Raw genomic sequence first — 10,563 nt, forward strand, 5'->3', positions numbered from 1 at the left:
GAAAATTCCTCATTTGGAAATACTGAAATCAGGTGAGCTGAAATTGTGTAGCTCATTGACTTAATTCTTGGTAAAAGTGAATATAGTTTTTTATTATTATTATTTTAAAAAGTCTAGATAACAGTCTATTTTATGCTTTCCCCATAAATGAACAATTCCAGCTTTTCTGAACAGACTGGAGTCTGGATCTCTAAGAACTTAAGCAAGTGAGGAGATGCACTTTCAATCTTTCTGTGTAATTGTCCCATGTGGACAATAATGTATTAATAATAACATTTTGAAACTTTGATATAGTTGTATATTCTTCTTTGTTATTAACATGATGGAACACAAAGGAATTTTACAGGAGACTTATTCAATATTTTCTGTTGGTGGGTTGCCTCAACGTTTTCACCAATCATTCATTTTACCAGAGAAGTTTATCAAGTAAAAGAAGCAATTTCCACATTCTCCATGGTTTACTGTTACGCCGGTCTGCAGCCGTTAGCTTATCTAAGGTCACTTAGTAAGCCCATGACAGAGACGAGATTCAAATGATTCCTAGTAGCTCAGTCTGATAAGCATAAGGCTTATCAACTCTCATAACCATAGCATAGAAAGAAAGTCACCAATCTTTCCCATGAGAATCTATGCGACCAGAACATTCCTCACCTGTTTGTGATGTACAATGTGACAATTCTTTCCACTGACCTCATTAAATCTGAACATTGTGAGTGTGCTTCTGGAAGCTAGGACTTTACATCTGCCAGCTCAGAGTAAATTTCCAAAGTTCAGCATATTGCTAATCAATATCATTTATGAAAAGTCTCCAAATGTTACCGGGACAGGAAGAGCAAGGAAAGGACGGAGCAAGAAAAGCACAAGAAGGCTGAAAAAGTGGCAGGTTTTATGTTGGCCACAATTCCTTCCATGCCCCTTAGAACAAAGAATTTTGGGGAATCTAGAAATGGCAGTTGCCAGTCAGAGCTTTGAAGAGCTTCTGTAAGTTTCTGCACTCGTGAAAATTGTGCACCCCACTTCTAAAAAGATGAAGCAGTGGAGACGGTTTCAATCTCCCTTTTGCTACTGATCCCCTCCCACAAATTCAGGGGGGACGTTTGCATTTTTCAAAGTATAAACTTTAGAATTGGGAAGAAGCTAGAAATGTGCAGTGTGGAAAAGAGCTTGATGGTTTGGTTTGGTTTTCCTCTTTGTGACATTTGCCTCATTCTCGGTGAGAAGGAAAAAGGGAACCCTGAAACTTCAAAGTCGAACCTCAGACCTGGCAAAGTTTGGGGAATCCATTATGGACTGGAACCATGAGCCATTTGTGGGGAGACTGTAAAGCTGGATTCCCCACACCCCGCCTTTTATCAAGGGCAATGCAGAGTCAACTCTACTTTCTGTCAGCAGAATCTGCAAAGGTTGGGTCACTCACCCAATGGCCTGTTTTCTAGCGCTCCACTGCAAGCCACTGGTAAGATGGGAATTGTCACCACGTCACCTAACAATGTAAGGGTGTCTCTCTTTTGTGTTCATCTGTTGTGAGCCACAACAATAGGAAGTGTTACCTGGTTGCCTAAGTAATGGGTGCATGCCTCTATTTTCTGGCTCACAACATAGCATGAGAAGGTAGTCACACAACATTTTATAACCTGAAATCTTCCAAAAATTTGTGCCTAAGCATCACTGAGGTGATACTTTGGTCTCAGCACTAGTTTATATCCCTACTTAGCCATGAAGTGGTGCTAATACAATTACTGCCTGTCAGGGAACTGCCATCAGTGTCCGAGGGAGAGAGCAAGCTCCGAAGGGATCCCAGAGAGTGGGAGAGGCAGCCCATCTTCTGGGGGAGAGAATCAGCGTAGCTCCAGTGGAGAAGGGGGGGGAGATGGGGGAATTGGCAAGGCGATCCCATGACTCCTTGCCTGGGACCAGCGGGGAGAGAAGCGGTCCTCCGCTGCCCACGCCCTCCTTGCACAGAAGGCTCCCGCGCAGGGAGAGTAGGAGAAGACTTGGCGTCAAAGAACTTCTTTGCTGGAAGAAGTTTAAGAAATGCCCACTGACGGATTCTGCCAGCGATTGAGACGGTCACGGGTGAGTGGCTGCCCGGACAGGAAAGGTTCACTCAGGCAACCCAGCCAGACGTTGGGACAAGCTTACGCACGAGCAACCCCTAGAACCATTACACTGCCTCTCACCTTTATTTATTTAAAGGGCAAATACTTGGGGATCATTGCTAATTCCACTTGTCCACAAGTGAAGCATCAGAATAGAAATAACTAGATTACCATCATAAAATATATTCAGCTCTGTATTGAGTTCAGTTAAACACACATATTAAGAACAGCACCCTCAGATTCTTTTCACCTCCAATGGTTAAAAACTTTCCGCTGCCTAACAATCCAAATTTGCAAATATCCAAATTGTGGATACTAATTCCTGTATCCACAAGCAACCTTAAATCTAAATGCCTTCGGTTATGTATACAGTGGTCTATGTTTGCCTGAGCTTGAGTATTGAGTAGGGACGCAGGTGGTGCTGTGGGTAAAAGCCTCAGCGCCTAGGGCTTGCCGATCGAAAGGTCGGCGGTTCGAATCCCTGCGGCGGGGTGCGCTCCCGTTGCTCGGTCCCAGCACCTGCCAACCTAGCAGTTCGAAAGCACCCCCGGGTGCAAGTAGATAAATAGGGACTGCTTACTGGCGGGAAGGTAAACGGCGTTTCCGTGTGCTGTGCTGTCTCGCCAGATGCAGCTTTGTCACGCTGGCCACGTGACCCGGAAGTGTCTCCGGACAGCGCTGGCCCCCAGCCTCTTGAGTGAGATGGGCGCACAACCCTAGAGTCTGTCAAGACTGGCCCGTACGGGCAGGGTACCTTTACCTTTACCTTATGTTTGCCTGAGCTTGAGTATGGACTAGGATCCTAAGCCCTGTGTTTTGATCTGATACGTGTTATCCAATCACATAGTATTGTCAAGATTTGGGCTACTGGCATTGGCTCTTAAGCTCTGGGTTACGATTCGCAGCTTGGGGGTTTAGACAGCCAATCATGTTGAGAGTGAGAGTGGCCCAGGCCTTCAGAAATACTTATAAGCAGTTGCTTTGCCCTGTTGGACTGTCCTGTTCTATTGGCCCTTGGCTCACTGAAGTCTCTTGCTGTTATCACTGTGTCTCGCCTCGTAGAAACTCACATACACTTCACCTTTCTCAACTGGGTTAGTCGTAGTGCTACAGGACATGGTACAAGCAGCACATCTGGAGAAAATGGCTTTTGGCCAGACATTTCCAATCCATCTTAAGTGGCAGTGACTACACACTCCCACCTCCAATATTACAGTTTAATGAAATATGGTTCCATGCCAAATGTCCTAATTTGCTGGCTGGTGCCAAGGAACATTTAAAACTGTACGTTCAGAAATAACATTGTGTTATGTAAGGTGCAGTTTGCATTTCTTTCAGCTGCTTCTCGAGCCAGACCAGCAGGAACGGGGAACTTTAGTCTATTGGTTTCAAAAGTCTTCTGTAGCCCAATAGTCATAGGTCAAAATAACAGAGCTTTAAACAGGAGCCATGGGGAACAGAAGTGGCCAGTAGCCCCAGACGTTGGCCCAACCAAGCCATTAGGCAAATGTGACATTTGTCTTGACGAAATATCAGTGGCAGTGCTGAACAGTCATCTGTAGCCCACCCATTTTATTTCTTCATCTGCAACAAAGCCAGCCATTTTTCTTACTCCAAAGTAGGAGGTAGAGGTTAAGGAGTGGCAGAGAGGACAACTGAGATAGAAAGTAAAATGTTTTATTGGACTTTTATTTTTAGCAGAGCTTATCAGTGCATTATCCATCCCTTAATAATTCCCCACTAAAAATAAATGTCTGTTAGATGTCTATGATATTCTATTGGAACTGAAGGGAAATGACAGTACATATAAGAGAAAGCGGGAACATCTTTCAGAAAGGACCTTGGCCACAGACGAATGAGCATTTATTTGTAGAAATTGTCCTCCAGGACAATTCACAAGGGCAGGGGCACCATCTCCTGGGGGCTAAGCTCTTTTAGGACCCCCAATAATTTGGGGGGCATGTGCTCCTCTCATGACAACAGCATCAGAGGAGGAGGAGATGCCAGTCATTGAAGACATGCTGACAAGTCTTTTAAAAAACAACACTTTTTAAGGTAGATAAGGACAAGATGAAATTATACAATTGAATATAAATATAGATGGGAAACGGCTATGTATAGTGAAAACTTATCTACTTTTAAAAATTTCACCTATGATCCTTTTCTTTTACTTCTTTATTTTTTCTTTGTTCTTTTTTCTTTTCTCTGATATCTTACCTTTCATTTCACTCCTTTATTGTGAATAGCATTTTATAGAGGTATAAATAACTGTAAATATGAAAAGAGGCAAAGTATTCTCTAATTTTTTTCCTTGGTTATATGTATTTTCTTTTTCCTTTGTATTTTCTTTTGTTGTAAATATGTATGTTTTTTAATTTGTACTTAATAAAAATTATTTAATTTTTTTTAAAAAAAGACATGCTGGCACCACATTCGGTTCTGCCTCATCCCGACATCATGGCAGAACATCACACACACACACACACACACACACACACACACTATGTGCAACGCTGCCCCCAATCTTCAGCACAAGTTGGCATGCTTGCACCAGGACTTGCAGCTGAACCCTCTTCTGGAGCATCTAAGGGGAAGAGGAGAAGGAGACACAAGAAGGATTCTCACTCTCAGGGTAAGATTTCTAAGACTTTTGCCTGAGTGCAAGAGTCCTCCTTGCCTGAGATGTTCCAAACAAGTCAGGCTGCTGGGTTCATCAGATCACTGTTGTTGTTGTTGTTATTGTTTTGTTTTGTTTTCTAGAAAAAGAGGAGCTGGAACTCACCATGAATGCCTCCCTTGTTCTATTACGGCAATGGAGCCCACCTGACAGGTGCTGGAACTGAGTTCTGGCTGGGGGGAAAAGCCCTGGATAGAACCATTTTGCCGATGGAGCCTGTGGCTACAGTGTTATATTCCTTGGAGGGTCCAGCAAAACTGGAAACGGATCAGTATTTGTTGAATTTGTCCTGCTGAGCTCCTTCGTCTCTTAGCGGAACTTGACATATCTGGACATAGGGAGGATACTCGTGAATTCAGCCATTTCAAAAGAAGCTTGGTGGACGTAGGGTGCCCAGAGGGGCAACTGAAGATGGCTGGAGTCCAAGCTGTAACATAGGAAGATCAGGAGCAAGCAGAGGAAACACTGTTGTAGAAAGTCATGTTTCCATCCATCCTTACTGTACCTATATAAAGGAGCTTCCCTCTAGAGTTGTCAGGCATTGATTATGGCTCAGCTGCTTAGATTTGATTGAATGAGACAAGGATAACACCTTGGAATACAACGCTCTGCAGTGTTGAGTCTCACGATCTAGTCCTGTGCTATAGGTCATAAGGCTCAACATGAACCAGGATCAGGTTCAGCTTCCACCCATATGCAATGTCTTCCTTGGAGGAGAGGAAAACAATGGACTTGGGGACTCTGTTTCAGTGAGAGTGAAACCTACCCTTCATGCTCGATGCTTAGTGGCCTGAATTTGACCATTGGGAACCGCATAGTCGGTTGCACTGTGTCTCCATGTGCAGAGCACACAGTCGCACTGCAACACTTATGGGCCTCATTTTTACCCATCAAGACAGTAGGCATTTTTGCTAATGTTCAGTGCAAAATAAATAAGAGTGGTGTTTCTTATGGTGGTAGGGTCACCAATGTACAGACATGTCTCGAAGATGCTGAAACACTAGACGTTGACGGTTTTGCAAACAGAAGGAGGAAGCCAAAGATGAACCCAGCTTGAAAGTTTGTGTAATGGAAGATACCAGAGTATCTCCTCTGGTGGGGAAGTGAGTGGACTGTGAGAGGAAGTATAAGGTATGGAGGCAAATGTTGGTGAGGTGGAAATATGGGATTGGACAGAAGAGGGGAATTCAGGGTTGGAGCAAGATTCCTCTAGCCTCCAGGCCCTAGTTCCTAGTGACAGAAGTTATACAATTCATGAAAGTCCTTCATGAGCCAGTGTGGTGTAGTGGTTGAGAGTGGTAGTCTTGTAATCTGGGGAACCGGGTTTGCGTCTCTGCTCCTCCACATGCAGCTGCTGAGTGACCTTGGGCCAGTCACACTTCCTTGAAGTCTCTCAGCCCCACTCACCTCACAGAGTGTTTGTTGTGGGGGGGGGGAGGGAATGGAGAATGTTAGCCGCTTTGAGACTCCTTAAAGGGAGTGAAAGGCGGGATATCAAATCCAAACTCCTCTTCTTCTTCTTCTTCTTCTTCTTCTTCTTCTTCTTCTTCTGTACCAGGAAGTTAATAAATACATCTAAAGAATTGTTCTTCACCATGTGAGAAAAGTGTCTGTGTGGGGAAGGGAGTGAATGGGGAAATTGCAAAAGCCAATCTCATAATAAACATTTTCTGTCTCGAAAGCCAAGCTTCAGAGTAAGTATTTCTAGAAAAGCAAGTACTAACGCTGCACTTTTAGGTGTCAGTAAATTCATTATTGCATTAACTAGGCCTAAATTATTAAACCTTAATGATGTGGGTTCTCCGAATGTGCTGGGCTTCATTTTCCCACACAGAATCAATGTTAAACATTACAGTATAAATTAAGTAATACTTTACCCTGGCATACTGCTGCTTTGAATCGAGTTAGCCCAGGAAGATGTATATATTTGCGACTACAGGCTCTCTCTGGCCTTCTAGCAAGGATGGTATAGTTTATTGTAACAAATGATCACCAGACCCGTAATGACTTAAATGATGCATCCATTTTTGCCAGGGAAAATGTACGAGCGACGACGCTGCGCCGCTTACGGCGATGAGGAGCAAACAGAGATCTCATACTATAAACATAATTTCCATGGAAGCCTGGGGGGGCCATCTCCCTTTACAGGGTTTAAAAGCATGACGCATATCACAAAACATTTTAGGGTGGTTAAATTAATAGAACATAGATTCAGGCAAAAATTTGAAAAGGATAATTTTAACCGGATTTGGGCTTTAATCCTCTTTACATTTTAAAGAGAATTCTGAACGGCACAAAAGAGAGAATGAGGAGGCCGTGGAATAGCTCCCTCTGTAGTCATGTGAGGGCCGTACCGGAGAGCACCCTTTTGCACAGCAACCCCATCATTACCCAATAACTTTGTATTTTAGTTCTCTGCCAGAAAGAGGTCCGCCCTGCAGTGGGAATGTGCATGGGAAAATGGCTCAGTGGGGAAAAACATCTACCCCTACCTAACCATTGAAGTGTATTTATAGAAATAGTGCAGGCCTGGACATGTCCACTCAGAAGTAAGTCCCGCTGAATTCAGTGGGGCTTCCCCCCAAGTAAAGGGATATGGTGAGCAACCCACAGGCTAATTTAGGTCTCCCCATTTGGCCCCCATTTTGACCAAGCCAGGTATACCCATCCAACACCTGCTGTCGTATTTGATGCTAGGTGTTGAGGTGGCTTGAGCTGAAAGGGGGCTTGCAGGAACTGCCTCCCACCTGCCACAAGCTGTGCACTTGGCTCCAATGATCAGCTGATCTGCGGAGAAGAAGAGGAGGAGGAGGAGGAGGTGTTTGGACTTGATATCCCACCTTTCACTCCCCTTAAGGAGTCTCAAAGCTAACAATCTCCTTTCCCTTCCTCCCCCACAACAAACACTCTGTGAGGTGAGTGAGGCTGAGAGACTTCAGAGAAGTGTGACTGGCCCAAGGTCACTCAGCAGCTGCATGTGGAGGAGCGGGGAAGCGAACCCAGTTCACCAGATTATGAGTCCACCGCTCTTAACCACCACACAATGCTGGCTCCCATGTTGGTTTTCTGCCACTTACATTTGTTTAGAATCTCCTGAACTTTTTTTAAAAAAAAAATTGCAAGGGACTTCGATTTTCTTATTTATAGCTTGTGGAACCAGCTGCACTGGGCTTTGGACAACCCGACCAACAGCTGTTTGTTGGGTTTGCAGAGTGCTATGCAAGGGCTGTGCCAGCACCCGATTTTGGGTGGTTCCCTCATACAGGGCACTGAGCCAAGGGGATGCAAAATCGAGATGATCCATAATTGAGAGTATCCATTTTGGGGGAACCAATTTTGGCCTTGCGCAGGGCACCATTTTACAAAAGATTACCAAAGTCCACCTTTACCTGCATGGTTTAATTTCAAGCCAGGCAGGCAAAAATGGGTCACTTGGCATCGGGTTATTGACAGGTGGGCAGCCCCACCCACTTGTCAAACTTGGCCCATGAGGAGCAGGGGAGATAATAATTGGGCCTACTGACCAGGTCCAATTCCTCACTCATGATATAGGGCATCAGCCTTGTTGAGATCACTGGTCCATCGCAGTCTAACTTTCTGTCCTGATTGAAAGCAGCTCTCCAAGTTTGTGGTCCCACATCTTTTCCAGCCCTTGTAGTACTCAACATCCTTTTTTCACTGGCAATGCCTGGTTCTGAAGCTAGCAACGTCTGTATGCAACGCATGCGCCTTACCAGTGAGCAATGGAAATCCACTGGAAATTTTAAAAAAGCTTTCCTTTCTTGTTCTCCACCGGCTTTGCCTGTTACTCACTCAAAGGGTAGTTGACGTTTGCTTATCTCGCTCTTCCATGTGAATGATAAACGACTGGTTTGCCTTGAATCCAAATCGTTTGTATATGGGTAACAGCAGGACACGCCAGATGTCTTCAGACTTAACAATTATGTTTTAAAACTTACAGAACACAGGCTAACAATTTTAACTCATAAGAGGAACATAAACATTAACTGAATAATGGCTTGATTGCTGCTTATCTTGGCCAGAATTGCTCGGGACTTTTGAGGGCTTAGCAGGCCCAAGGTCTTTCTCACGTATTGCATCCAAAAGTGAAATCATTCACTTCTTTTCCTCTCACATGATCTGCTAAGCTGAAGCCTTCTGAGCTTGCCTCTCTAAGAGGCGGCACACAACAATATCTGTGAGATTTGTTCATAGATAAATCAGTAACTAAATAATTTTCAAAGTCAACAAGGTGTGGACCATGGAAATAGTTTTTCCAACTTTGGTTTCATTGGGTACTTGTAGACATTCTAGGGCTGGCTGTAGTTTCTTACCATCCAACATTTCTTCAATGAAAATAGGGATGTTCTAGTCTGTTGTTGTTGTTGTTGTTGTTGTTGTTGTTGTTGTTGTTGTACTATTTATACCTCACCCATCTGACTGGGTTGCCCTAGCCACTCTAGGCGGCTTCCAACATATATAAAACCATTACAAATCATTAAACATTTAAAAACTTCCCTAGATAAGAGGAATATTAACAGATTGGCTACAGTATCACCAATTAAATGATGTTTTTAAAGTAGATAAAAAAGAGGGTTTGATACAGAAAGATTGAGATTTGAAAACTGATCTGTTGGAAAATAAGGTGAAAATACTATCAAAAATGTACAAACTATTGTTGGAATAGTATACGAAAGATGAAGAATTCAAGGCAGTGATGATACACTGGGCTGGAGATTTTGGGTATAATATTTAACTTTCATCATGGTAAAAGTTGTGGAAAGAGGAAATAAAATTTACATCATGCTGTTTGTTGAAAGAAAATTATATGAAAATGATGCACCATTGGTACCTAACACCAAGTAAAATTGCAAAAATGTATAAAACTAAATCAAATATGTGTTGGAAAGTTAAAGAGAGAGAAGGTACATTTTATCACATGTGGTGGTCATGTTTTAAGGTAAAAGACTTCTGGGAAATGATTATAATGAATTAAAGAAAATGTTTAAAAATTCATTTGTTAAAAAACCAGAAGCCTTTCTTTTAGGTTTAATAGGTGAAAAAATACCAAGAGACGATAAAAGAATTTTTATGTACACTACGACGGTGGCAAGAGTGCTACTAGCCCAAAAATGGAAAGAAGAAGAATTACCAACAAAGGAAGAATGGCAGACAAAACTGATGGAATATGTGGAAATGATGAAGCTGATGGGGAAGATTAGAAACCAAGAGGATCAAGTATTTGTTAGAGACTGGAGTACATTTGTAGTTTATTTAAAAAAAAACACTGTAAACAGTTAAAATCATTGGTAGCATTGTAATGACATTTGTAATGTGAAATTGGTTATGTTAATTGGGGATATACAATAGTTGGATAAAACACAGGATGCAGAAAAAATAAACTTTTAATATATGAACCCATGGGAGGGGGGGAGGAAGTCTGAAGGTTCAGAGAACCTTATAATTCGATGTTTGAATTGGTGAGAGATAAAGTGTATACAAATGTGAAAACCTAATATATATAGATTTTTAACTATACAGGGTTGCCTTCAGATGTCTTCTAAAGGTTGTATTGTTACTTATCTCCTGGGCTTGGGGGGGGGGTCACATAACTCTATACCCTCCATCATTTCTCCAGTGAAAATAAGGAAATTCTGGGATCAAATCAGAAACAGGGACGGCTTCTATAAATCTGGGGCTGTCTCTGGAAAATAGGTACACTTGGGAAGTCTGAGATTTGAGGAGGCCTTCAGCAAAGTACTAAGTCCTAGGCAAGTCCAAGGCATT

General features: G+C 42.8%; 1 long non-coding RNA gene across 1 annotated transcript; it reads left to right on the forward strand.

Annotated features, from left to right (window-relative positions):
- The first annotated feature begins 4,573 nt into the window (after positions 1-4,573).
- On the forward strand, positions 4,574-6,369 carry LOC310677574. The gene is made up of 3 exons (XR_014511291.1): positions 4,574-4,731; positions 4,860-6,051; positions 6,335-6,369. It is a non-coding gene; the product is annotated as an uncharacterized lncRNA (long non-coding RNA).
- Positions 6,370-10,563: the final 4,194 nt, after the last annotated feature.

Source organism: Podarcis tiliguerta, assembly GCF_965153285.1.
Source record: "Podarcis tiliguerta genome assembly, chromosome: 5".
Lineage (NCBI taxonomy): Eukaryota > Metazoa > Chordata > Lepidosauria > Squamata > Lacertidae > Podarcis > Podarcis tiliguerta.